Genomic DNA, 25,634 nt, shown 5'->3' on the forward strand with positions numbered 1-25,634 from the left:
CGTGTGCGAGAGAGATTCATGCGATGCGTATGACAGTTTGCATACCAGACTCCGCGACAGAGTAGGGACCACAGGTGAGTCCCCAAGAGATCTGCTTCGCCGAGAGGATTTCTCCAGCCCCTAACCACAGAGGAGAAGTGCTCAGCTCTCCAACTGCTCCCCAGAGTTGGCGGTTCTGATGTGTTTCAACTGAAAATAACCAAGAATAGAAAATGACACGTAATAAACAGTCCCCCGCCAAGCAGCCGTGTGCGCTGCGGTTCCTCTCAAATAAGCGCTCCCCCGTGGGCTGAGGTCTCGGTGGCCGGGCGAGAGAAAGGTCTGCAAAGGGTTAAGCCGCTGACTTGCTTGCTAGGCAAAGTTTGAGGAAGAGTATGTCTGAGGCTGAGTACGCTGCAGCCCCGCGCTTGAAATCTGTCACCCTCACTTAGGAGCTCCGCATCTCTGGTTGTCACCGGTGAATAACGATCACACGGCGATAAGATCGCTCCGTGGCGTTGCGCCGGAGCCGCCGGGGGAAATAGAAGAAAGGAAATTACGAGGCGTTTAACCGCTTTAGCAGGGTGCTCTTCAGTGTCATCGGTGGGTGTCAGGGTCAAATGACCGGCTGGACAGCAGCTTGGCAAGAAAATTTCCTTCCTCCTTTCCTTGAGAGAAACCTTGGGTGATGGTGACCGTTGGCAGCTATGGAAAACAGAGACCTTGGTGGTGATCCTTAAAATAATACCATGCCGGAGCCCAGCTGTTCTGCCACTTTCTCCCCTTTCAACCTGCCGGACCCGGTGGGCTTTGGGTGACCTACCGAGGAGGAGCCGCCTCCGCAGGAGCAGGTAACGGCTAGTTAAGTCCCTTTGGGGACTGACACGATCTTGATTTGGCCACAGCGTGTCCTGAGCACCTTTCTCGGATTTGAAGTGTGGGCTGGTTGAGGGGCCGGGGGCAGGGAGGGGGACAGGCACAATTCCGCCTAACCTCTCCGAGCCTGCGGGGCAGGGCAGCAGCCTGCAGCCTTGCAGAAGTTTTTAGCATTCCCACTTTCCTCCGTGATTGGGGGCACAGGGGGCAGAAATGCTTCTGAGCGACAAAGGTCTGCTTTGCCTTATGTGTTGTCGACAGGTTGCTAATATCGGGGACTTGGAGAAAGAAGGGACGGGTGGATAGAGGATGGGAAAGTCTTAGAAGGGGGATTTTTTTCACGAGAAATGCACCGTTTGTCCATCAGCTTCGGGAAAGAGAGATAAATCATGCGCAAAAAAAAGTGCTCTGAAAAGTATGCAGAGCCTTAAAAAAAAAAAAAAAAAAAAAAGGAAGAAAAAAAAGTCAGGTCTCAAAAAGTCAAGGACCCAAACCCGCCTTTGAAAACGGTTGTTCACTCGCCTTTGGACCCTGCGGGGCTCCTGATCCTTTCATCCCTCCGGACCAGCTGGGAGCTGCAGGCAGAGACTGGAGTTCAGAGCACCCCGTCTCTGAGCCGGGGGTACAGGCCCTCCCCGCGGGTCTGACCGGTGCCAGACCCGCTCCTTCCCGGCCGGCTGAGCCCCGCGGAGGGCCCCGGCCTCCCTCCCCTCCGTCCCGGGGGCCTATAGCAGACCCCGGCCCCCGAGGCAGCGGTGCCGGGAGGGGAGCGGGGTCTCCTCCTCAACTCCTTCCCCCCCGCCGAGGCCCTTGAGAAATGCCGGGCTACCTGCGCCCCCCCCTTCCGCCCCCCCCCCCATCACTCCGCGCATCTGCCTAGGTGAGGGCACAACCTCTTCTCGGAGCGGGCAGGCAGCCCGGCTCGGCTCGGCTCGGCTCGGGGCTATCAATATGCGGGGGGGTCTCCTAAGCCCCCCTGGAGGGCACCGGGCGCAGGGCAGGGCGGGTGCGTGGGGGCAGGAGCCGCGCCGAGTTGACCGCGGCCGGGCTGACCCTCGCCGGGGCTCCGCGACGGGCTCCTCGAACGGCTTATTAAGCCTTTGAAGTCGTGAATAATTGAGGCCCCTCCAAGGGAAGGGCGAAGGAGGTGCGGAGACAATGGCGAGTGATTCAGCTTTTGAGGTACGGCTGAGCAGAAAATGCAAGCTAGTGAGCAGCCAGGGGTGAGGGGGAAGCAAACCCCGAGGCATTTCACTTGCCTTTTCTGTTTCCTCGACACATGGCATTGATCAGCTCTCCTCTCCCCCATCCCTCCCAGCCCCTCTCTTAAAGTATCTCGCAGCAAAAGCCGTATTGTGCATTTTCATTACCAATGGAGGAGTTTGAGGCAAATTCTCTTCGCACGCTCCACGTCCTACCTTGACCGCCGTATCCTACCGCTCAAGAGCTTCTCGGTATTAAGCAGAGTTGCCTTTAAGCGGACTTGTCAGGACACGGCTGGAGTAGCTTAGTAGGGGGAACCGGGCGGCGGGGGAAGGGTTACCCCGAAACAAGCGCAGACAGCCCGGTGTGCATATACACGCACACGGACACTCACACGCACACGCGCTGAATGCGCACGGGAGGCAAGGGGGGGTGGGGGGGGGGAGGGTGTTGTTAGCGCTTCAGGGCAAAAGGCGGTTTCTCCGGCGGTTTTAAAGTCTTTCTGACTGATGATGGAAATTACACGGAATACTAAAGGAGGTCCGTCTCTTCCCTGAGGGTTGGACTTTCTTTTATTCTGTGTTATATTTATTGCGTACTGCTATTGCCTACCTAAAACTTCGCGGGGGGCGGGGGTGGGGAGGGGAGGAAAGGGAAAGAAGGGAGTGGGGGAGGCGCCCTTGGCGGCGGCTGCTCATGAAATATCGCCATGTTGGTGAAGAGCAGCGCGGCTGTAATTACCGCTCGCGAGGGCATCTCTCAGTTAGGACCGCAGCTCGGGGAGTTTTTCAGCTCCCTCCCCGGCGGCCCTTCCGATACACCCCGAGAGCCCCCAGAGCAGCGGGGCCGAGGCAGCCCCGCCGCGAAGGGCGGCGATCCCCGCACCTTCCTTCCCCGCAGCCCCGGTCCGCAGCGCTCCGCGGCGAGGCGGGGCGGGGGGCCGGGGGCTGCGCAGCCCCCACCGCCCCCGGGCAGCGCCGCCCGCTTGGGTGCCCTCGCTGAGAGTAGTGGGCGAGGGCGAGTCCAAAGGGACGGAGCTCGCTAAACTGCCCTCAGCAAGCAATGGGTTAAAAGCGAGAGGGGGGGGGGGGGGGGGAAGACGGAAAGAAAGAAAAAGAGAAAACCTAGCTTGACTTTGCCTCTTGGAAAGCTTTAGGTTGCAGCCCTGCCTTCCAAGCATTCTTTAAACTAGAAATGTGGGAGGGACTCCAGGAGAGAGAGAGAGAGAGATGGCTATCAACTGAATTCATTACTGTAAACATCTCCCTGGGGTGTCAGGCAGGGAGGAAAAAAAGGCACGACTTACATTAGCAGGGAATAGTCAGATCTGAGGCATCATTACTGCTAAGATCAGCCTGCAATCCCGGCTGAAGGCAGGCGCAGGACTCGGAGAGAGCCAGACGCGCACACTCACACAAATACTCCCATCTACACATGTGTCCGATGCCTTCTCCGACTTCCAAGGGTCCTGGGTCTCCGTGCCTGCTCCTCATGTGATCCCCTCTTCGCTGGCAGAGGACTGAAAGAGAGAAAAAGCAAGGAGGGAAGCCCCAGGACCAGGCGTCCCCGCGGCCCCTTCTCCTCTCTTTTTTACCGGAGGCGGAGGAACGGCGGGGGGAAGAGCGAGCGACCCGAGGAGAGACAGTGCGTTGGGGATGCCAGAGCCGCGGGCTGCGCGCCGGAGGAGGAGGTGGCGGAGAAGGGGGGAGGACGATGCCGCTGCCTCCTAAGGGCGGAGGAAGGCGCGGGAGGCGCGGGGGTCGCTCCGGAGCGGCGGCGGCCGGCGGCGAGCGGGCCCGCGGGGCCGGCCAGGAGCGGCGCTGGGCGGCCGCGCTGCGCGGCGCGGAGGGCGGCGGCCAGCACCGAGGAGCGGCGGCGGCGGCGGCGGCGGCAAAGTTTTGGCGTGGGGGGCCAGAGGCGCGGAGGGGGATTACGATCGGTGCCGGAGAGGGATTCCCGGACGCCGCCAGGTACGGTTGGGATTTCGTTTCTCTCTCTTTTCCTTCCTGCTGATTCTAGCCCCGGGCGACTTAGAGCCGCGGTGCCCTTTGCCTTCTCCGCGGAGGCAAAGTTGAGGAGCCGGGATCAGGCCGCGCGTCGGCAATATCGCCTCCGCCTCATTACGGCCCCGTGTCTGCGAGCGTGCGGCGCCGGGCACGCACACGCCCGAATTTATGAATGGCCGGCGGCAAGTGTGAGGGGGGTCCCCGTGTTATTTTACGCCGGCGTCTGGGCTCCCGGTGGGACTCGGAGCTCGCAGCTGCAGCGGGGGCCCGGATCCCCGGTCGCATTTCGGTGCCGAGCGGGCGGGTGCCGAGCCGGGCCCCCACGCCGCGGCCCCCGCACGGCGCCGGGCGGGGAAGGCAGAGCCGAGAACTGCCCCCGGTGCGGGGGGGAGCCGGCAGAGCGCCTGTGTCAGCCCCACCGTCAGCCGTATTCGGGAGGCGGGCTTGGGCAACGGACCTTTAAAGGTGAGCCTTGCTCGGGAGAGGCAGTCGGCTTAGCTCGGCGCTGGCAAGCGTAGGGATCGACGGGGAGAGCGGGGAGCTGCGCCCGGCGGGAGGATCCGCCAGATCCCCATCGGCAGCCTCCGGAGCGGGGCTGGGGGTGAGTGGGTGGGGGCGAGGCTGAGAGAATTGGATCAGGACTTCGGAATGCGAAGGAGCCCCTCGTGGACCTGATGAGTTAGGTGGTGATCTCCGGCAAAAGAATAACAAATACTGCGGGGGGGTGGGGGGGGGGGGGGGTGGTGGTGAGCAAAAGAATACCAGATCGCAAAAAGAAATCAAACAGCTGAAAAGACCTCTCTAGAGCATGAGATAAAACCCCATAAAAGATAAAGAAATAAGCAGCGAAGTAAGAGAGTGGGACTCTCCACCTTCTTTTTGGAATGGGCATCCGTCAACAGGAGCTTTTAATTAATTTTAATGGAGGAAATCTCTTTTAAGGCTTACAATAAGCTAATAAATCCAGGGCACAAATCCGTGTAAATTCCTGTACTGTGTGTGGAAGGTACTGATTAGATTTCTTCGGATGCTGCTTTTTGCAATGCACAGCTCGGCTAAATAGAAAGGGAGAGGTTCCTTCTATGAGGAGCAGGAAAAGGTACTAAAGCAAGTCGGACCTCTCTCACACACACAGACGTACGTACACGCACACACACGCGCACAAAGACAGGGTGTGTGTTAAAGAGAGCTTTATTTACTGCATCTAACTTTACAGTGCTTGCAGGGAAATTAAACAGGCTAGAGGTTGAGACTCATCACTACTTGGGTTTAAAAAACTCATCCAACCAGACAAAAAGCCCCCCCCAAACTTCCATGGACTTAATTCCTTGCTTCAGTCACTGGCATGGTCTTTCTCCAAGAGCACCTTTATATATTTGTAGTTTAAGAGTAAATTAATGAATTGATTTCATATATATGTATTTTTGGAAGGAGAAAAATCCATCCTGGTATTTTTTCAAAACACTTAAAAGGTACCGTACCTATACCTCTATCCACCTTTGTTGCCTTTCTTCCTTTAAAGAGTCAATCAATGTATGTTATCACTGAGATATAATCTTTGCACAATGAGAAAGACACAACAGATGTTCTTTAAAAGTCACAATTCTAAGTGACAAAAGTGATGTTAAAATGTTAGCGTTGATCTTGTTCCTGAAAATTATGTGAGAGGAGATTTCAAACATCATTAATGTTTGTAGGGGGTTTGCTATTTAAATGGTTGTTCTCTATCCTGATATGGTAGCTAGGCAGTTAAAAGTAAGAGAGTGCAGGCCTGGAGTACTGTAGGTGAAGTAAGTCAGAGCACTGTGTAAATACAGTGTCTGTAAAACTACCCGTGACTAGAACAGTTGACAGTGTTTTCCAAAGTCCAAGGCTGTAGCAAAAAGAAGTGGTGCTGGAATGCACCCAGCGTTCTTGAAAGAGTCGCTCCTCACATACACATACACCCTATATTTTGTATAAGGTGATGTTATCTGTGTTTGGCTCTGAGAGTCTGGATCTAATTTGAGCCGCTGTTACAAGTCACATTTATATCCTGGCCTGCTGGATAGTTTGATTTAGAATGTAGACATATCTCCTTTGCGCAACCCTACACCCTCCCAGTTGGAATCTGCATTACATAGGCTATGGTTTCCTTCAAGAATCAAGAATGTGCTTGCCTTTAACTGCTAAAAATAGCAGTATCTAAAATGTAGGGTGTTATTAGGGCTGACTTCCCTATGCTTGCCACAGAAAAGGAGGAGAGGCATAGATTTACCAAGTCAAGAATACAAAAAGGAGTTCAAACAAGCATCACTATCAGGCTTTTCCTGTACTGCACTTTCTGTTTAAAGGACTAGAAAGAAGGCACACTTAAGATAATATTGTTTCTAGGAAGGTGAGAGCTTTATTTCTTAATCATTTCTGCCACCTCTTTAATCTCAAAATGAGTTCATTTTTCACTAGATTACTTTCGTGTAACTTTCAGGCTTTTACCAGACAGATTTAAATCCAGTCCATTAGTGACCTCTATCTGCCAGAAGTGTATAGTCAATGGTGATTTTTTTTCCCTTTTTCTTCACCATAGTGGATTGGAAACACAGGCTATAAATTGTTTTGGTCTTTTATACCTGCAAATCACCTAGCTTGTCAGGTTATCAATGTCATACCCATTACAGGCAATGCAGTTTCCTGGTGTTTTAAACAGGAAAACAAGAAAACCAAACTCCAGTTCCAAACATGAACCCAGAACTTGAAAGGAACTCTAAATCTAATCCAGCTATTCCAGTGATAATATGATGAACATTTGCAAAAATCAGAAAAATAAAAAGTATCCAGTGGTATTGAACATCAGTAATAAAGGAATTGCATTTATGTTCATCTGATGGTTTAATACTTACTCTAAAACAGGCTGACTCTATGTGAAATTTTATTGCCCCTGAGTGCTTACATAATAACTGAAACTTGAGACAAACACTCAGACCAGATATACTATAAGTAGACTTTATAGTAGCAGGGTGTTTAAAAAATGTAAAAAAAAAAAATCCAGATGTGTCTATATTAGGAATACATGTCAGAGATCAAGGAAAAGGGGGTCTTTATAAACAGATGGTCTCTTTTAGGGGATTATTAAACCCAGCTTCCCAGTACTAATTTGTGTCTTGTTTATATCCAGAGCTATATTCCATGTTTTAGTTAGTGATTGTAAATGGCAGTTGAGGACTTGATCAGCGATATCTTTGGGTAGGTGAATACCTCTGTTTGACTTTTACCAGTTTGTAGTTGATTACTTCAGTGCTTGGTAATATGCTGGTTTTAGGTGTTTCCTTCCCTCCCCCTTGGGCAGTCTTTTTAGGAGTCTTTCTGCCAATGCTTTTTATTTATTTCCTCAAGAAAGCAAAAGAACTTGGAACTTGCCCCAGAGGTGTAAAAATTGGGTTTTATTTTCTTTTGGTAAAACAAATTTTTTTCTTTTATAAAAAACAATGGAAAAGAATAATATATAGTTATTATTGTAAAGAAGTCTCATTTAACATACACTGAAGATAGGAGTTTTAGTTCCCCTACAGCTGTGTGTAACCTACACCTTTCAAGTAATTGACTTTTAAAGAAAAACAACCACAAAAAATCACCATTAAAATATGTTTCTTGGCAGGCATGTTTTATTCATTTATTTAAAGCAAACCCAAGCCTTAATCCATAGGTAATACTCAGGAAAGAAGCGTTTGAAATAAAAACTATTCTCTGTTTAACAAATTATATTCTAGTCACATCAAACAATATTTTTCCAGGAATAATGCAATTTAATCCGGTATTTTCAGCCACTGGTGAAAGGTGTTGGGACGTTCTTTCTTATACCTTCCTTTTTTTTTTATTGATCGTTTACCCAGCTAGCGGGTTTGGGTTTTTTTTCCCCTTTTTGATTTCTTCTTCTGACATAGGCCTTTGAACTGAATCAAAATTAAATACTAGCAACAACTTAAACCAAATCCATCATGCTCTATTCAGCATTCCTGAAAACTTAGTGATGCTTAAAGAGGTCCGTAAAATATCCCTTCTAAAAAGAAACCTGGTGCTATCTATCAGCTCTACCTAGAAACAATCTGCTGTATATTTTAATTCAAGCTATAACTGCTTTATTTATTAATTTGTTGTAGAGGAAACCTTTTCTAGCCTAGTTTAGTGTGAGGATGTATTTATAAAGGCATACAGCACGGAGAATGGTTGATCATTCAAAGGTACACTGTCATTGAGACTGATCCTTCAGTCCTTGCAAGCAAAACTCAATAGGCTTTCGATGTACCAGATCAGATTATTGCTAGACTTGGTCCTGCAAAGTGATGATTTTACTTTGGCCCCAGGTGAGAGGTGGCTTGCCTCCAACAGCCCCTGATCAGTATTTTGTAGGATCTGTCCCTTACAAAGCAGAATATTAAAGGTCACAGACAATATTCTGTCTTGGCCTTCAAGTCAATAGGCCACTTTCATCACACTTAATCACCAGCTACCTATTCGCAAGGTAAATTATCATTGTAATTTTCTGCGACAGTTATGGATTAAAGACTGAAGAAAAAGAATCATTTTCAAAGCTAGTTCGGACAGTAATCTGTAGATTACTGTAATGATCTGCAGTTTGGTTTTACAAACCCCAGCCCAGGTAGGGACATACCTTGAGCTACAGAATAGAGAAGAGGGCATTTAGTTCCTTTTATCATAATTTATTTGTGAATATATCACAGTGAAAATGTTTGGATGAAGGGGCAGAAGTTCTGCTCTTTGGTCAAAGTTCTTTACTGTGGCCAAGTTGTCATGGGTAATCTAATTATCTTACATATATTATAGATGCCTATATTATAGATGTCAAATCAGTTCCTTCCTGAACACGATTGAATTAATCCAAAACTTCCACAAACTTTATTCAGACAAAAATTGATAAAATTTGCTTAATGTGAGGGATCTTGAGGGAGAATTGCAGGCAAAAGGCTTTGGAATTCCATCTCTCTGATGCATTAGCCATTCACTGTCATGGACTTCTGTGTTCAGCAAGGTCTGGGCAGGCTGATGGTAGGCACTTCTCTCGTAGTAAATACTGTAAACTGTACGGTAGTACTACATGACCCATTAAGAACAGGAAAGGTCAGAGCTCTGAATGAAAAGCTTCATCAGCACCTTCTGAGAACTGAAATCAGTGTGCAGCAGTGCCACTCCCAGTTCCTTCTGGCAGCTTTTGTCATTCGTTTCTTAGAACCAACAGGAAAAATTAAAGAGAAGAGCTTTTCTCGACAGTACTTCTGGTCCCGCACCATGTAGGCGCATGAGTAGCTCATGCCTTGCTGAGCTGTTCCTTAAGAGTTAGCCAAGAGGCATCGTGTGGAAAAGGGCTGCCTGCGTGGGGAAAGGACAGAGCGCTCCCGCAGCGTGTCCTAGCACGGCCAGGAGCCTTCAGTGATGCTCGGACCCAGTCCTCAATCTTCACACAGGTTGCAGAGGACCAAACCATGGTCAAACTGCAGTCACAGGGTCATCAGCCACAGGCTTGTAGGCTCAGAGTTACAAATATTTCTTTCTCTTGAGATTTCCTGTGTGCTTTTCCTACAGAGAAAAAGAAATACAATATTAGAACTGTTTTAAAATGGGTATGACATTCACAATGTCATTGGAAATTAATGCAACAAAAAATAAATATTATTTTATATCAGCATCTTACTGACAGAAAAAGAAATTTAATATACAGTTCTGAAGAAGAATGCAGGTTTTATGTATATATACACATATATATATAATTTGTGTATGTGTTACATAAATAGGTGACTGTGACATTGTCTATAATCACAGAGGTCTCCCTCAGACCCTTCAAAGCATATATAATGAATTTTCATTCAAAATTAATGTTGTTGGTGAACTGCAAATCAAATTAAATAAGAAGGAAAACTTTTTTTTCTCCATTGTGTTGGAAGTTTCTATACCGAGTAAAAAACCCGAGGTGCTCCCAAGAGGTGGTGCTCCCAAGAGGTATTGCTCCTAAGGTCAATGGAAAGAGTCTGTAGCAGACTTATCTGTTCTTATGAAATATAACTTCACAGCTGAAAAACTGCCTTTTAAATTAATGTATTTGATTCCAGACTCAATCCTTCTCTCTTTCACTGGCAAGTTAATTTCACAGGCACTCTTCTCATGATTAGAGATTACTCATGTGAGTAATAATTTGAATACCCCAAAGTGATGTCATTTAGCTATAATTGAAGATGATACAACCCCAACAGTGTATCTTTGGTTATACTAATGTAAATATGCTTTTATTAGCAGTTTCTTCAAGTGTGTATGGAAAAACAAGCTATGTACGTACAAGTCATTTAAATGACTAGAATTGCATCCATATTAGGATTGTAGCAGTATATGTGTTTGTCACAGACACAGCCTACATAGGTACACTTCTATAAAAACTGTCTGTAGACTAGGCATCAGGTGTGCATATCATTTAATGAATTATGATTTTGGTAAGTGAGGTGATTTTAGTGAGCCTCTTGCATGACTGAAATGCTACCTGAAACCATGTGAGGTGTCTCTAAATGAAGGAATATTTGTTAGTAGTACCTTATAATTTCATTTGTGATCTAGGAAGTTTTTCCTAGGTGGTGCTTCTTGTGTCATTGAGAGATTTGCATCCAACTAAATGTACCCCATTTAGTAATCTTGTTCATCTGGTTTCACGGGCCCCTTCACTGACTGATCTAGGTTTAACCTTATTCTTATCTTTAAGCACCTAGCTGTGGAGTTAGTCACAAATGCTCCTAGACTAAACATTATTTCTTGAGCTGTATCAGTTGAAAACTTGCTGTCTATTTCATCATTTGTTATAATTATGATAAAAAAAAAATAAATCACTTTGATACCTGAATTGGTATGAAGCTGGATTGGGTGGTTGGAGGACTCCATTTGAGAAGTTAATGCTCTATTGTATCATGTTGTCCTGATTCATTACTGTAAGCCCCCACATTATTCATTGAACAAGAGAATCTGGAGGTGGAAAGGACATATAAGGCTAACCAACAGCTCAGTCATCTCTCTAGTATACTCATAAAATCTTCATTCTTGATTTAAGTGTTTCCAAAGATTTTGTCTGATATTTTATCCTTTGAACTGCCCATAGAAAATTAATTTCCAACACAAAATAAGTAAATTAAACAAGCAAAAAGTGCCATTATCCAGCCTGATAAATTTCTCCTTCTTTAAAACAAATTTAGCAGGCTAACAACAAATTTCCTCATACTGAAGATGAGTATACAGTTAGAGACTGCTAAAATTTAACAGAACCTGAACACATACACACAGACACATGGAGTCATTCCCAACTGTATTGCTAAATCCTGTGTATCAAATTGGTATATGCCCAACAGTGATTTTTGAAATAGCTCCTTCTGGCCCTGTGCCATGCTGCTTAGTGAAAAGCTTCTTCTTGCAGTAGTTCAACAGTAAATTGTAAAATGCATTTTGCCAGTGGAAGTCTTTTTTTTTATTTGAAAAATTACTTTCGCTCTTTAGCAATATTAATTTCAGAACCTTATTCTTTAGCAGTTGTGCAACAGAATAACAGTCTTTACTCGGAGAGAAAAATGTCTACCATTATAGCTTTGAAAATACTTAGGCAAGAAAGAAGCATAATGGGCACCTCTCATTTTTTTTAAATGTGCACTTTGAATGCCACAGACGGAGCCAAGTCCCTTATAATTGCCCAGAGATGCCTAAGCCTCTATGGCAGAGCATCTGACAGTAAGGTTACTCTAACTGCTTTATCCATGTTGCGTCCTATCAAAATCTCTTTTTTATACAAGTGGTATTGTGTATTCATAATCATAAACATGCACATACATGCATGCAGGGACACACACACAAACAAAATGTAAAAAAAAAAAAGATTTATGAGAGAATTAGAATGGCAAAAGATCATTTAGCAAAATCTATTTCCTTCTGATGCTTAGTTACCATCTTCCTTTTTTTATTATTTAACTAGGTAGCAGGGCAATCAGAACTTTGACAAGGAAACTGTATATGAGTTTTTCTAGTTTGTTTGCTTTCCCCCTATAGTTAATAGAGAACTGTTTTCACAAGTAGTACTCTTTTTAATAGAATTTTAAAAAGAATGATGCAATTGGATTTTTTTTTTTTTTTTTGAGTGCTGGCTACAGGGTGCTGAGTCCCTGTCTTCACACTAGAGCCTTAGTTTTTAGCTATGTATATTTCCAGTAAAATGCAGTGATTTTAAAATTAAATAAAATGAACAAAAAAAAAAAAAAAAAAAGCCAACAAACCAAACCAAAACAAACCCAAATGCAAAAGCAAAGGAAACCCAAACACACAGCCCAGGAACTATGGAAATCTCAATCCTAACAAGATGGCTGTTTTCTGTCCCACACTGGATAATCTTATCAGTCTCTATTTAACTTAATATTTAATACCAAATACAGGTTTCAACTAGATAGTCTATTATCACAGAAGTCAAACACTCATCTCTATCCTCAGATCAGCACAATGGATCTTTATAAATCTGGAATAAATGAGATGTTAGAGTTGCTGCCAGCAGCTCTGCCAACAGAACTGTTGATCTGCCCAGATTTTCTTTCCTGCAAAAATTTCTTATCAGCAGATCCACACATCCTACATAGTGTGACTGTGGATTTACAGATAAGAGGACAGAATGACTGAAAGCAGATGGATGGCATGAGCATAAATAGGTCATGAGTTACCAGCTGTGGAGCTTGATCCTGAGCACCAGGAGGGGTGATTATAAATTTCAGAACCCCTCTAAGGATAAGGAGCTCTCTAGGTAGAAGGGTTTGGCTTTAATTCTTTGCCCTTCATTTGTCCAAAGTTGAAAGTGCATAAATCAGTCTGTACGAGCAGAGATGACTCTGAAATTCATAACCACTCATCTCTGTGACATTGATGGAAACTCTATTGGATCAAATGCATAGGTATTCTAATTATGAACCTCTGATATTCAGAACTTCCCTTAGACCATCAATTTCTCATATGAATCATATTTTACAAGCTGCCGAATGATTGTCTGGTTATGCATGTGCTGACTGAGAGAAGACATCCTACAGTCTAGCCAGCCAGCTGCAGAAAGATGATCCTCTGTACGCACTAGGAGAATAAACACCTTTAAATTTCAGATAACATCAGTATCAGTTCACAAGCTACTTAGGTCTTGTGAAGAAACATTTGGTGATCTTGGGAAGGGGTGTTTAAGTATAGCCCTCTATATTGTCTTGTGTTGAATGATAACCATGTTTGACAGAAAGGCATTCTTTTTAACTCCTTCAAAACTATGCTGAAAGAGTATCTCCTGCTTATTAGAAGCAGAAATAATGCAAGGCCTGTAGCCTTGCCATGAAATTTACACTCCTTTCCACCATCTGGGGTACTTTTAGTGACATGTATTTATATTCTGGTAGCAGCATACTTCTCTCCTGTTTCTCTCTCACACTCTGTTTTTTAAATACATGCGGTAGCACTGGCTGAATCAGAATTTTTATTTAGCTCTTCAGCTGAGAAGGATCTGTCTTTTAAGCTGGAGTTCATTCTGTTATGTCTGTCATGTCAGGTGCACTGAGGACACGAAGTATCCTAAAGATACTATCAAAACTACAATAAGCAATAATGGTGATGGAAGCTTTTATTTTCATTTAAATATTTCCCATATTATTTTCACAGGTCAAATATTGCAGTATTGTGCAGAGGGAAGATAAAAGCAGGAAAGGGAAAGTGACTAGAAAATAACTGGGGGGAAAACAGGATAAGAGCGAGTAATCAAAATTGTCCAGACTGAATGAAGTGCAGAGATAAACAATAACCTTTTTGTGCAACAGGAAACTGGAGTTTCCTAATGATCATGGTTTTAACCACCTATGCTGTGATTCATCTGAGAGGAAGACTGTTGACTGCCATGAGAGGGAGAGGTAGGGCAATGCACAATCTAGAAGGAGCTAGGAGGGGAGAAAATGATCGGTGAAGTTCCCCCAGTTTTTTCTGTGGTGGGCATAGCACATGGGAATCATCAGACAGAGTTAATGCTATCTCAGAATGTGTTAGCTCTAGAACAGAACCCTTACGTGTTTGGTGAGTCTGGTTTGGTGAGCTTTGGTGTATTCCCTCTTAATATTATTCCATGTCCTCGTTTTTGTGACCTTAGAAACTGTGCATGTTAACCATAAGAAAAAACGGATACAGAGTAAAAATGGGATGGATAAAGCAATTAGTGAGTAACTAGTCTCAAATTTTCCTCTCGGGCATAGGTATAAATAAAGAAAGTCTGCTTTACATAGATAAATCAAAGGGGAATAATGAATATTATTTGTTATTTAAAATAGATAATATAGAACCTGGCAGCTTTTATGACATTTAGTTTTCTCTTGCCTTTACACCTCTCATCTGAAAGAGATTAGAGATCCATTACCTAACAAAAAAAGACTGAATTAGGGGAACACTGGGGACAATACAGTGGGGGAAAATGGCACCAAAGTGGGTATTTCTTATTCTTGCTTATAAGAAACAGGCTGAAAGAAATGATCATCATGCACTGCAACATACGGAATTGTGATGTTGCTTCTGCGTCATCAGCGCATTCATGCTGTCCTGTTGATTAAATCACTGGCTACGTCAAACATTGATCAAACCCTACGTTATGGTCTGGGCTTGCAGTATGCTTTCTCCTTGCAGCTGAAGGCAAGGCAGAATTCAACACTAGATTCCACACTAGATAAAAACAGCGAGGGGACAAGGAGCGGTAGGTACACCCTGAGGAATGAACCATCAGCGGTTGCAGAAACTTCCTGCATGTGTGTATGTATGGGAGGGCTGGCATTTCTGTTCCCAAAGTACACCAAATGCTCACAATCAGCAGCAGCACCGAGTCCAGGCACTTAATATGAAGGAAGGAGATAATTTATGGGGAAGGTTATACTAAAGATATATGCCCTTGCTTTGTTAGAGAGGGTGTGCAATTTTTTTAATGATTTCAGCATTCTCCACCAGTGTTCCGGTAGTAATAATATTTGGGACAATATGTAACTCTACTTATTTGCTTACTTGTAATCTTGCAGAAAGTTTAGTAAAGAATCTGACTAGAATTCAGTTACCATAACTGTAAAAGAGAAGAAAAAACTCAGTGGAAAGATGGCACTGTATGAGTTAACATGTTAGCCCTTCATTCTTTCAGATCAAGCTTCCTGCAAGTAATAAAACACAAGTCAGATGAATTTGGCTGGTCTCAGTCAAGCCTCTCATGGATAGTTGCCCACACGGGAATAACTACCGCATAGATTAGCTCTGTGAATAGTTCCAGGACAGGTGTGGGACTGAGCTGCTTTGGCAGAACTGCTCCAGGGAACTTGTGTGCGATGCTTCACTCAGTAGTATCTGTCTTCCCTTTTCATGAGCACTAAAATTCAGCCAAACATGTTTTTTAAGTAATTATTTTTAGGGAGTTGGAGAAAACTCATGTTTTGTCAGATTTGCAAGTCTTTTATTAGTCAGTTCAAAGAAATGAAGTACAAGTGAAAATTAAAATACCCTGCATTACTTCTTACTAGCCAATGTTTCCTCCCTGAGAACAGGAACAATGTTACAGCTTCTGACCTATCTTTCCTAACAGTCTAAGACAAATAACAAAAAAATACATCATTTTTAAAGCTTAAGAGGGGACAGAATGACACAGGGTTTCTCCAGATGAATACAAAATCTTTCTGTTTCTCTTTGAAATCCACCCATAGTCTACAGTGATCTATATGAAATGAAAGGTGGACTCAGGTAAACCCAGCACTATTAACAGAGCCTCATTTTTCCAGTCCCTGTCAGAAGTGAAAAGATTTATTGGGTAAGGAGGATGAACTGCTCTTTCACCTCCACATCCTCTTCTTCCTCTGATCTTAACAAAGTAGAACTGAGCCTAAGTCACACTGTTCAAGTCCTTGCAAAAAGCACATTATCAGAAACAAACTCTGCACTATTTTTCCTGACATAAAAAGAGGCAACGCAAATGAAAGATAGAAGGAAGAGTTAATAACAGCATTTGATCAAAGGAGCGCTGACGCAGAAGCAAGTTCAGAAAGCTGCCTGATATTAGATGTTTAGCGCTCGCGTAAATCAGGCCTAGACCAGTTTACAGCAGCTGAATATCCACAACATAAAACAGAAAACTTCTCTATTGAGTTCCTTGTTAGAGCCCTGACTGTAGTCCAGCCTTCCTTCTTTAGCAATAAGGGGAAAGGATGGCAGTCTGCGAGCTGACACTCTGCTGTTTGTGCCCTAGCTGCCTCTGACTCAATAGAGGACCCTGCTCTTCAAATCTCTCACACAAAGTAAATATTTTTTTTTTCTTGACTTAACTGGTGATTTAAGGAAATGCTTGGGCATACGATTGTCTAAGGTCAGGTTTCCAGCATTGCTCTAGTGACTTGCTGCACAGTTTGGAGTTTCAGATTCATATGTGGACACGGTTATGTCATTTATTGAGGCATCTATTTATACTTCAGTTATGTATCTTATAGCCATCTCATATGAATTGCTGTACCTGTTGTGACTGACAAATTTTCCATGACATTTTTCATGCATGCCACCATTGCTATATCTAATGAAGCTTGATTTTCACATGCATATGACCATCGTGGGCATGTAGTATGACTCTAAAGAATTTACCAGCCTAACCTTCATCTGCTTTTGCCAGAGGACTATGGACACAGTGGTTTTATCAATGCAACTGTAGACTTTCGGCACTTGAATTAAATTTCAAACTGATCAGTTTTAGTGAATTAAATAATTTCTCTTGCTACTGGAACTCTTTACTGTAGGAGTGGGGAGAATAATGACAGAGGAACTCTTTACTGCAGGAGTGGGGAGAATAATGACAGAGGTCCTCTATCAATTTGCCATTTTTTAATTTAAATTAAGCCTATAGTTGTGCATATTCTGATGGTGGTGTTTTCTAAGAAAGGTAAGAAGAGTATGATGAAATTACTTTAATGTTACTGGAGATAATCAAGTACTGCTGCTTTGTGGATGAATATTTACCTCCAGAATCTACAGAGAGATTTTACACTGTTGTCTCCAAACAGAAAGACAGCAAAGTGTGTGGAGCTTTTCTAGCTGGTAACCGGTGATGTCTTTTACTACAAGATTTAGCAGCCTTTTTCCAGCACAAATTTCAGTAGTACCAGAGGCAGTTAATGTCTAAGAACAAATGTATTCTTCTGTTAGTCATTGTTTTCTTTATAGAAACTAGTATAGTGTTTTGCAACTAGATATAAAAAAAAATCTGAATAATAATGAGCCACATTCTGTTCTGTTCTATTTGATCTTATAGTCTGCTCATCACTGTAGTAGCCTAATGCCAATCTGTAAAACTTTAGTGAAAAGTGTCATTACAAAAGAATTCTGCAGTGTTTGATAATATCAAATAACTTTATTTCATGTGGAGAATTAATATGCAACATGAGACCTGGTCACTCAGAATTGCAAAGCTTTAAATTCCCTTCTGAACACGAAATTCAGGGAAGTGGTTTGTACCCATGATTATTTATGAATGCATGGATCATATTTGTAACTCCACTGACTTTATAGATATGAACACTCTAGATAAGTAATTAGATAAGGTAAAGGAGAAAGAAGATGAGCATCCTTACATCAGACCAATTGACAATCTCACTGCAAAACATATTTAGGGCTGTAAATAATCAGAAATGCGCAGTGCATGTGCAGAACTGTGTGAAATGCCTGAAGTAAAGTAGAGGGTGCTGATGTTTTATGAATCAATGCATAGATATCAGTGCACTGACAAATCAAATGGGTAACTACAAAGAACTGCCTATTTGTACACACCACCCATATCCATAGTAAACTTTAAAAAGCAAGTGCAAAAATCCATAACATTTTTGAAAACAAAATCAAAAGTAGAACATTTAGTCCAAAGGGAACGTCCAAAATTTCATTTTTTTTAAAGTGTGGTAGACTTCCATTAAAAATACTAAGTAACAGGGAAATGAAAAAAGAATCCTCTACTTTTTAATATAAACTGTGAAAAAAATTGGCATTCCATAAACAGTAAAATTAGCACATTGTTTGAGCCAAGTTTCTTGATTTATTTTGGTGATTAGCATGCTATCGTGTAGAGAAACTCATACATGTGCTTAGTATGTGGCCATTTTGCCACTTGAGTCTGTGGGGCCCAGGAGAATAAAAATAAATCCAGCAAAACAATTGTCCACTTCCAGCCCAAGTGCAAGCATTAAACTTGTTATTATAGTCAGATCATTCCCAATGAAGCTGCAACTTCACAATATCTGATTTTTCCATATACAAACTGAATTTGGAGTAAATCGGGGAAGGACATTGTAAGGCTGTCCAGAAGTACAGCAAAACTCTGAAGAATACTGTAACAAAGTGACTTTTACTGTTACAACTTAGGTATATATCACTTTTTACAGAGAGCTATAAGCAGCTATGGTTGATTTCTACGGGTTTTGCTCTCCATTGTAGCAAAGTAAGCAAGTCAGGAATATTTTCTCATGAGTATTGCAGTGCATATAGAGTATTGCTCCTGAGGAGAATTGACTCCACATTACTTGAATTTAACAATATCTAAGACTGGTTTTTTCCCCCCCCAAAGCTTAAGAGTGATGCAGCTGTACCTGTTTTGCAGTCATTCCATACCAAAACAACAGAAGTTTTTTCGATTCCCCCCCTACCTTTACCTCCTCACCCAGAAGTGACTAAGGTATTCCGGTGAAATGCAGGCCTTCATTTTATGCTATGTATGATATTGTCTCCCTCTGTTTCCAGCTTGATCAAAAATAAATTGGAAAGCAGTTCCCTTTCCACAGCTGAGGCTAAGTTCTGCAAAATTCTGCAGTCAAAGTCAGTAGGTTTTGAACATGATAACCATTTTGGAGGGTCTCCATATATATTTTAACACACAGAAACGGCTTGCGGCTATCTCCATTTGAAGGATCAAGAAGCATCTACCATTATATTGTTAAGTTTTTGAGTGAGAAAGATTTAATTTCAAAATATAGTATGACCTAAAATATAAATCTGAGACAGTTTGAAATAAAAGCCCTTCCTGAAGATTGAATGTTCTCATGCTGAAGTTTTTTGTTTTAATTGTAGTAGTATTGCTTGCAAAGTCCACAAAACAACAGCAATAAGTAGTAAAAGCCATAAGAATAGGTAGCAGGTTGGCTGGCATACAATGAGAATTAAAGCAAAGAAAGATCTATCTCCTTTGGTAAATGTTGATATAAATTATTAAATGAAACAGTGGCAAAATATAGTCTGTCAAAAGCAGTTTCCTTCTAAAGACATGGGAGGAATTAAAATTTATTTTAAAGGAAAGCTTTTGTGCATGTCTTCAACATCTTGGTTTGCTTGAATTGCACAACTTATCTCTGTACTAAAACTTCCCAAACTTATTTCCCAAATAAAGAATGTTTATTGGAATAATTTTCACAATATGAGGCTTATCCTAGCAATTTCTCATACATACCTGAAATTTTCCTTCTCAAGTGTTTCCTGGAAAGAAAATATTGTAATATTGTAGTGGGTATGATTCCAGTGGGCTGAAAGTACGGCATCCAGTTACTGATTTGATATTTAACTTATCTGATGATGCTAGAATACATCCTCTGTAATTTGAACATGCAGGTCTGCTCCTCAGTTGGTCTATACTAACATAATTTTCTTGGCTTCAATTATTTCATCATTAGATGAGTTATGCTAGTTTAGGATTTGAACCAAGGAATGAATGGTCAACTAGATGATCTGATCTCTAGATTAGCTTTCCAGAGTAGCAAAAAACTAAAGAGAATGTCAGATATTAATGATGAATCCATTCCTCTTAAATTTTACACAAGGTGATGAATTTTCTCTTTGATATTATGCTCAGAATTGGCTGAAAATTTTAGAAATATTTGAATAAATTTCAAATAAAATATTTTGGCTTGGTGAAGCAGGGTACCTAAAGTGATGCAGAATTACTTATTTGCTCTCCTAAATACTATTTTAATCTTCATAAACCCCTGAAATTTAACACCAGCCCATTGTTATATGTAATCGATTAATTTGGATATAGTCCATTTTTAGGTACTTGTGTGGCTAATAGCACCAACATAGCTGAGAGTCTCTGTTTAATATAAATGAATAAAGTTCCTGGAGTCAAAGACCTAGGTGATGTTTTGGCCTTCAGCAAAATCAATAGAAATAATTCCCACTGACATCAAAGGAGTGGGGTAACTTCTTCTGACTACCCTTTCCATATCCCTTATGGCTAATTAGGGCTTCATTCAAGCACATCATTGAGTAGTTGCTAAAACTTTTAATACACGTGTGAGCTCTTTATGATTCCTCTCTTAGGCAAAGGAGCATCCATCCAACAAAAGGCCACATATAAATGCTTAACTTGTGATCTGATTGCTAGTTTTAACTCTACTGTAAAGTCCTACAAGCCACCTGGAAAGGGATATATTCCTTTTCTTTCTGCTTAGTGCACTGATGCAATATGGGTACTGAGACAAGCATGCACCCCAAAGCCAGACAAAAAAATATTATGCAGACACCTGGAATCTAAGCTAATACATACAAGTTATGTGTATAATTCAGACTCAGTACTGCATGTAGCATCTTTCAGCAAAACCATGTAAAAATAACTTTGAACTTAAATGATCTAAAGAAAGTTTGTAAAACCAGGTGCCAACACTTATATGTGTATTTTGCCGTATAGACTTGTAACATTCAGGCTTGAATTCTTCACAGACCCTAATAAATTGCCTTTCTTAAAAGTGTTTGTCTCCAGATAATCAGATAAAAACTAGTGGGAGATGCTGAGTGTTCTTTGAGAAACTGAAAATCCTGATACTTCTCTCACTAGCTGGAATGCCATCTTTACTCTTTTAGCCTTTCTCGCAAATAAGCAGAACATCAGGACATTTTTCTAAGAGCAAAAATTATTATACAGTCTTGAAGAAATTATGGAAGCCTCATTTCTAGGCACAAACAAAATTAGCTTTGACAAAGCACTGATGTATTAGTGTTGAAAGTATGCCTGCAGTGACAGGGCTGGTACAGCTAGCATAAGGAAACTTTCTCATCACTTAAATTAATTAACTGAGTTTGGTCATTTGAAATAGCAGAAAGGAATGACCGGGGTTGAATCTTACCATAGGATTCATATCTTCTCCTTTGAAAGAATGCACTGACTACAACATCATTGTCTTCAATTGGAGCTGTGGGTGAGTAATTAAGAAGATAATGGGAACACATGGCACTGAAATAACAGCAAGAGTCTGTTGAACACTGACAGAGTTTTTGTCCAGGTGCCTGTTCGTAACATCTATTACGTATATATTTCAGATCTTATATCCATAGGCCCAATTTGCTAAACCCTTTCAAATGTCTACATTTCCATTCACTTCAGGAAACCACATTCACATAAGGGAAGCACATATGTTGCAGCCAACAGTTAAAATCGTGTACTGCAGAAACCTCTGGAAAGATACGATGATCAGTTATGTTACTGAACTCTGCATGCATCCAGTTGTCCTTTCTTTTCCTGGTTCTCTCTTACTCCCATTGTGTACCTCCTCAAGCTCCTTTTCCTTCCTGATGGACTTCAGTGCAATAAATAATTTTAAAATAAAACTTATTGCAATAGAAGTAATGCTTTGCTGACATAAACTGCTATGTTGCACACAAGATAGGGAGGTATATTTTATACTTGGATAATTTAGGTGGCATTAATAACATCAATATTTATATTGCCATAAGCTTAGCTTGCACTAGAGTGTCGTTTACATAGTGTTGTATTTCCTGCAAGTATTCATCCTGTCACATTAATTTCTGGCTTTTTGAAGGTAAACATACAGCAGAACAAAGCCACGTGTATGGAGTTTCCAGTATTTTTAATGTTATAGCTATAAAAATAATGACCTTTATGGAGCCATCTGCAGCTCTATGCAATGCCTTCAAACTTAGAGGTTCTTTGAGATTATTAATAGCAATAACATTATCTCAGTAATGTGAGAACTGTAGCTGTCCAGATTGACTGTCACTGGTAAAACTTCATTGGAAAATATGCCCATCTGTATCGGTTAAAAATATAAGTATTAAATCAAAGAATCACTTCTTCCATTTCAAATATTTCTCAAGCATCTTGTGCAAAATTCTGGAGAGTTGCTATTGTCAGAAAATTATTAGGATTATCAAGAAAGTATTGATGATGTCCGAGCTAAGCTTCCACTAATTTTTTAGTGTTGCTGCAAAAACATTAAAAGCAATTTGGTGTTGAAAATTTTTGTGATAAGCCTATCAAGTATACTAATAATAAACAAGAAAGAATGAAAAATAGTTATTTTAAGCAAATACCTGAAGAGGTTTGTTGCTATCAAAAGAAGGAAGATTTAAATCTGTTGGACTATTTGAGTTTCGCCAGACTGATCAAAAATACAATAGTTTTATTTCATTTACATTGTTTCACAGTTTCCAAAGATTTAGGACAGAAGATGTCATCAGTGTTTATTAGTACGAGTCCCAGAAAAATAAACAAAAGTTGTTAAATTGTTTCTGGATCAAGTACACAAATATTGTACATTATCATCATGCTCTTTGGTGCAAATAGCCTGAAATGAGATCTGTCTTTCTACAGAAATTCTATTTATAGTTTACTTAATTCAATTTTGGTATTATACTGTCATTTTAATTCCCTATAATAAGTTAATGCTATGCTGGAACTATTTAAAGGGATTACAGTGTCAGTAAATTTTAAATCATGCTTCTTGCCTAGCTTATGTTACTGAAATAATGCATGATGAGCACTTCTGTGAAATCATGTGAAATCAAGTACATGAGTGGGCAAAAACTGTCACCAGCACCACCAAAAAATGGCCTTTAAAAGTTTAGTAACTGAAGAGCCACTTAGTAGAATTTTGCTTTAGTGATTAGAGGAGGGAGAAGCATATTACAGAAACTGAAGCAAAATCCTGGCTCTGCAGAAAATGTTGGGAAATTTATGTTGGCTTCAGAAAGATGAGATGTCACTCCTGAGTCTTATTTCTTCTGACTCTGCTGCTGACTCACTGAGCTTACTTGGTTGAGTCATCTAACCTGTCCCAGAAAGTTTGTTCAAAGATGTGTTGGTGAATCATCTGTTGTCTGTAAAACACTAAAGATGATGCAGTGGAAGTTGATCTTTGTATGAGATGTCCCATAAAGATCTAGACATCTCAGTTTCTTTAAAATTGAAGTCAACAGCAGAAGAATGTTTCCTGTGTTTGGTTTTCTTGCTTTTTTTTCCCAAAGGAAACATGCATTTTTCACAACAAATTTTGTTAATGTTCTGAGGAGACACTACACAAAATAGAAATATTTCGTTCAGAAGGCAGATGCCCAGAAGGAACTGATATTGTAATACAAAAGCTATTAGGTAGATAAAGAGAAATAAAATATTCCAAAGTGTCTTTTTCATTATATCAGATCAAGGGTCTATTTAAGGAATACTATAAAAATAGACAAATACTTACTAAAGTGATTATATTCTCTATAGTTAGGAGCTTACCCGCTGAACTCAGTGCCACAGGTTATCCATAAAATCAAAAAGTTATTATGAGGACAAGTATCAGCTATTTATATGGATAATGGGACATTCTTAGTTACAAAATAAAAATATTTCATGGATGTGAGGATATGTGCTCTTGTAAGGGAGAGAATAAGACAGCTGTTAAACATTCAGGAGCTAGGTGGAAGCTTAGAGCCTTGTTTACAAGTACATGAACAATTAGAATTTAGGATCTCTTTAGTGTTTTAGTCTTTAGGACTTTCTGAAGTGTCTGGTGATGGCCACTGCTTTTGACTGGTCTGGCTTGTCCTTCTTCTTTTTCTGTGACATATAACATATATTTTCTGGATGAAACAATTATTTTTTCTAGTCAGGATCCTGCCACTTACCATATTGTTTAAAAGCTATTCTATCTTCTTTTTCATATATTTTTAACACTAATCCTCTCATTTTGTCTAAGACTATGTAGCTTTTTCAGAATCCACTTCCCAGGTATATTACCGATTAAAGTGCATTTATCTAAACTACTAGTCTACATTACTGAGCTATATTTTATAAAGATTTTTCATGCATATATAGATGCACCTGCATATAAATTTTATCTATGCTGCATACATTTCTTATTAGAATTTTCAGCCTATGTACCATTTTCTGTTTCTCATTTGTTTTCATGAATTATGAAGCTATTGTAATAAAACTGTAGCAATTTTTGCTACTGTAGGATTAGTCTGTAACAAGAATAACAGTATACTAACTTATTATCATAGCACAACAGCAAAAAGATACACTGTAATGATTTAATCTAGATGCACTCCTAGAAAATATGAGAGTTTTTCATCCAACAGAACTTGCGAGAGACCCAAGAGGTTAGCATTTAGGATATTTAGGTTATGAAATCACAGTGCCATTTACTGGGGATACCGTGATGCCATAGACAGTGATTTTTATTTCTAAAGAAACACATAAATACAAGTAAATCAAACCTTCTAACCTTGCTTGGAGTGACATATATTTCACTATCCCTGTTGCAGGGAAACAGATGAAGAGAGAAGTTTTTATAACTCCTTTCAAGTAAGTTAAATTAGTATCCAGGTTAGAAGTCTGTTACTGAGTTTTCAGTGGAGATGACACTGAAAAATGCAAAGGCAGACAGGCTAATAGAAACATGTCTTTAAAAACTGATGTTCCTTCATCTGAGAATGCAGCAAGAGTTAAGGACACATAAATTTCACCCTGGAAATCTGGAAGATTTGAAACAGTAACTCCCGAAGCATCATTCATAATTGGAGAACGTATGAAAAGAAAGGAGAAGAAAAGGAAGTGATCATCTTTGTTATTGTGGCTAATGGTTCTTTGTCTTTGTCATAATCAAGGATTTAAAACACATTTTGAGACAAATATTTAAGAACATAGGTATCTGTGAAAAATGGAATGGAATGTAATTTGTATTAGCCAAAAATAGAGGGAAGAGTCATGCTAGACTAGCCTGATAGCTGTGTTTAACAAGATAACTGGTTTTCTAGAAGAAAATTATAGTGCACCTTTTGTCATGGTTTAACCCCAGTCAGCAACTAAGCACCACGCAGCCGCTCACTCACTCCCCCCACCCAGTGGGATGGGGGAGAAAATAGGGAAAAGAAGTAAAACTCCTGGGTTGAGATAAGAACGGTTTAAGAGAACAGAAAAGAAGAAGCTAATAATGATAATGATAACACTAATAAAATGACAACAGTAGTAATAAAAGGATTGGAATGTACAAATGATGCGCAGGGCAATAGCTCACCACCCGCCGACTGACACCCAGTTAGTCCCCCAGCGGCGATTCCCCGCCCCCACTCCCCAGTTCCTAAACTAGATGGGACGTCCCATGGTATGGAATACAGAATTGGCCAGTTTGGGTCAGCTGCCCTGGTTGTGTCCTGTGCCAACTTCTTGTGCCCTGGCTGGGCATGAGAAGCTGAAAAATCCTTGACTTTAGTCTAAACACTACT

The 25,634-nt window shown here is 41.3% G+C and overlaps 1 protein-coding gene across 2 annotated transcripts in view; it reads left to right on the forward strand.

The window, feature by feature from the left end:
- The first annotated feature begins 727 nt into the window (after window positions 1-727).
- FLRT2 (fibronectin leucine rich transmembrane protein 2) overlaps window positions 728-25,634 on the forward strand; it is a 64,544-nt gene continuing 39,637 nt past the window's right edge. Inside the window, exon 1 of one of the 2 annotated variants that reach the window (XM_049828489.1) lies at window positions 728-830. The gene's annotated coding sequence lies outside the window, so the exon portion shown is untranslated. Of the gene's footprint in view, window positions 831-3,936; window positions 4,029-25,634 lie in introns of those variants that run through there. The other variant, XM_049828488.1, reaches the window with a different exon arrangement.

The sequence above is a fragment of the Accipiter gentilis genome, chromosome 25, assembly GCF_929443795.1.
Source record: "Accipiter gentilis chromosome 25, bAccGen1.1, whole genome shotgun sequence".
Taxonomy (NCBI): Eukaryota; Metazoa; Chordata; class Aves; order Accipitriformes; family Accipitridae; genus Astur; species Astur gentilis.